This window comes from Arachis hypogaea, chromosome 6, assembly GCF_003086295.3.
Source record: "Arachis hypogaea cultivar Tifrunner chromosome 6, arahy.Tifrunner.gnm2.J5K5, whole genome shotgun sequence".
Classification (NCBI taxonomy): Eukaryota; Viridiplantae; Streptophyta; class Magnoliopsida; order Fabales; family Fabaceae; genus Arachis; species Arachis hypogaea.
In genome coordinates, this window is record NC_092041.1 from 57,944,140 (window position 1) to 57,947,548 (window position 3,409).

General features: G+C 40.5%; 1 non-coding gene across 1 annotated transcript; it reads right to left on the reverse strand.

Annotated features, from left to right (window-relative positions):
* Nucleotides 1-1,986: 1,986 nt before the first annotated feature.
* LOC112700594 (small nucleolar RNA R71) lies at nt 1,987-2,094 on the reverse strand. Its single transcript, XR_003153499.1, has one exon. It is a non-coding gene; the product is annotated as a small nucleolar RNA R71 (small nucleolar RNA).
* Between the last annotated feature and the right edge of the window lie 1,315 nt (nt 2,095-3,409).

Here is a 3,409-nt window from a genome sequence, read left to right on the forward strand (position 1 = left end):
CACTCGAAATGGATTTTCTGGAACTACAGAACTCCAATTGGCGCGCTCTCAACGGCGTTGAAAAGTAGACATTCAGAGCTTTCCAGCAATATATAATAGTCTATACTTTATTCGGAAATTGATGACGTAACTTGGCATTGAACGCCAAGTACATGCTGCTGTCTAGAGTTAAACGCTAGAAACAAGTTATGATCCGGAGTTGAACGCCCAAAACACGTTATAACTTGGAGTTCAACTCCAATAAACGCCTCAGCTCGTGGATAGATCAAGCTCAGCCCAAACATACACCAAGTGGGCCCCGGAAGTGGATTTATACATCAATTACTTACTCATGTAAACCCTAGTAGCTAGTCTAGTATAAATAGGATAAGTTACTATTGTATTAGACATCTTTTGACAGTTTAATCTTTGGACTTTGTAGTCTTTGATCGTTCGGTCTCTTGATCATTCAGGGGGCTGGCCATTCGGCCATGCCTGAACCTTTCACTTATGTATTTTCAGCAGTGGAATTTCTGCACACCATAGATTAAGGGTGTGGAGCTCTGCTGTACCTCAAGTTTCAATACAATTACTATTACTTTCTATTCAATTCTCTTTTATTCTTATTCCAAGATATACGTTGCACTTCAACTTGATGAATGTGATGATCTGTGACACTCATCATCATTCTCACCTATGAACGCGCGTGATTGACAACCACTTTCGTTCTACTCTAGGCCGGGCGCATATCTCTTAGATTCCCCAACAGAATCTTCGTGGTATAAGCTAGATAGATGGCGGCATTCATGAGGATCCGAAAAGTCTAAACCTTGTCTATGGTATTCCAAGTAGGATTCTGGGATTGAATGACTGTGACGAGCTTCAAACTCCTGAAGGCTGGGCGTGATGACAAACGCAAAAGAATCAAGGGATTCTATTCCAACCTGATTGAGAACCGACAGATGATTAGCCGTGCTGTGACAGAGCATAGGACCATTTTCACTGAGAGGATGGGATGTAGCCATTGACAACGGTGATGCCCTACATACAGCTTACCATGGAAAGGAGTGAGAAGGATTGGATGAATGTAATAAGAAAGTAGAGATTCAAGAGGAGCACAGCATCTCCATACGCTTATCTAAAATTTCCACTATTGATTTACATAAGTATTTCTATCCCTTTTATTTTCTATTTATTATTAATTTTCGAACTCATCATAAACCATTTAATCTGCCTAACTGAGATTTACAAGGTGACCATAGCTTGCTTCATACCAACAATCTCTATGGGATCGACCCTTACTCACGTAAGGTATTACTTGGATGACCCAGTACACTTGCTGGTTAAGTTGAACGGAGTTGTGTCCACACATAGTTGAAAAAGCAATGAATTTTACAAAATACAATAACAAAGGAATCACAATTTCGTCCACCAAGTTTTTGGCACCGTTGCCGGGGATTGTTCGAGTATGGACAACTGACGGTTCATCTTGTTGCTCAGATTAGGTAATTTTCTTTTTATTTTCTTTTCAAAAAGTTTTCAAAATTTTTCTTTTATTTTTGTTTTATCTCTGAAAGTGAATCTGAGGAAGAAACCATCCCCCGTTCTACTGATTCGATTGTTTTACGTGCAGAAAACATGGCAGCTAGAAGAATTACCATTCAGGAAGAAGGAGCTCCTGATTTTACACTGCAACCGTTTCAAGCGCATCATCCAGCGGTAGCTACGGATTTTGAAATAAAGACCGCACTGCTAAATTTAATGCCATAGTTTCATGGCCTACCTGCTCAAGAGCCTATCAAGCACTTGAGAGATTTCCAGGCAGCCTGTTCTACTGTCAGGCGTGATGGCGCTGATGAAACTTCAATTCTGCTGAAAGCTTTTCCATTCTCTCTTGAGGGAAAAGCAAGAGAGTGGTACTACACTCAACCTCTAGCAAATGTATCCAACTGGGATACACTCAGAAAGGAGTTCTTGGAGAAATTCTTCCCATCTGAAGTTACTGATAAACTGAGGAAGGATATCTCTATAATTGTTCAGGATGACAATGAGACTCTCTTTGAATACTGGGAGCACTTCAATAATCTTCTGGAAGCATGCCCCCACCACATGATTGACAAGATCGTGCTACTCAGCTATGTCACACAAGGTATGAGACCCCAAGATAAGACCACATTGGAAAGTGCCAGCAATGGGTCTATGAAGAAGTACAAGACCACTGATGAAGCTTGGCAATTGATCAGTGATTTAGCTGAATCTACTCGGAACCACAAACAGAAGCAAGGCCGTTCAAGGGCCGTTGCATAAGTATCTTCTGGCATAGAAACTGATGCTCTAAATCGAAGCATCTGTGAAATGACCAACCTGCTAAAGCAAATGCAGTTAAATCAATGATGAGCGGATAATTTATACGCTTTTTGGCATTGTTTTCATATAGTTTTTAGTAAGTTTAAGCTACTTTTAGGGATGTTTTCATTAGTTTTTATGCTAAATTCACATTTCTGGACTTTACTATGAGTTTGTGTGTTTTTCTGTGATTTCAGGTAAATTCTGACTGAAATTGAGGGATTTGAGCAAAACTCTGAAGAAGGCTGACAAAAGGACTGCTGATGCTGTTGGATTCTGACCTCCCTAAACTCGAAATGGATTTTCTGGAGCTACAGAACTCCAATTGGCGCGCTCTCAACGGCGTTAGAAAGTAGACATCCAGGGCTTTCCAGCAATATATAATAGTCTATACTTTATTCGAAGAATGACGACGTAACTTGGCGTTAAACGCCAAGTACACGCTGCTGTCTGGAGTTAAACGCCAGAAAAACGTCATGATCCGGAGTTGAACGCCCAAAACACGTCATAACCTGGAGTTTGATGCCAAGAAATGCCTTAGCTCGTGGAATGATCAAGCTCAGCCCAAGCATACACCAAGTGGGCCCCGGAAGTGGATTTATGCATCAAATACATACTCATGTAAACCCTAGTAGCTAGTCTAGTATAAATAGGATAAGTTACTATTGTATTAGACATCTTTTGACCATTTTTAGTCTTTTTCATTCGGTCACTTGATCATAGAGAGGGCTGGCCATTCGGCCATGCCTGAACTCTTTGCTTATGTATTTTCAACGGTGGAGTTTCTGCACACCATAGATTAAGGGTGTGGAGCTCTGCTGTACCTCAAGTATTAATGAAGTTCTATTTTCTTTTATTCAATTCTCCCTTATTCTTATTCCAAGATATTCATTCGTACCCAAGAACATGATGAATGTTATGAGTCAGATTACCCTCATTATCATTCTCACTTATGAACATATGTGATTGACAACCACTTCCGTTCTACATGCAACCGAGCTTGAATGTATATCTCTTAGATTCCCCAACAGAATCTTCGTGGTATAAGCTAGATAGATGGCGGCATTTATGAGGATCCGGAAAG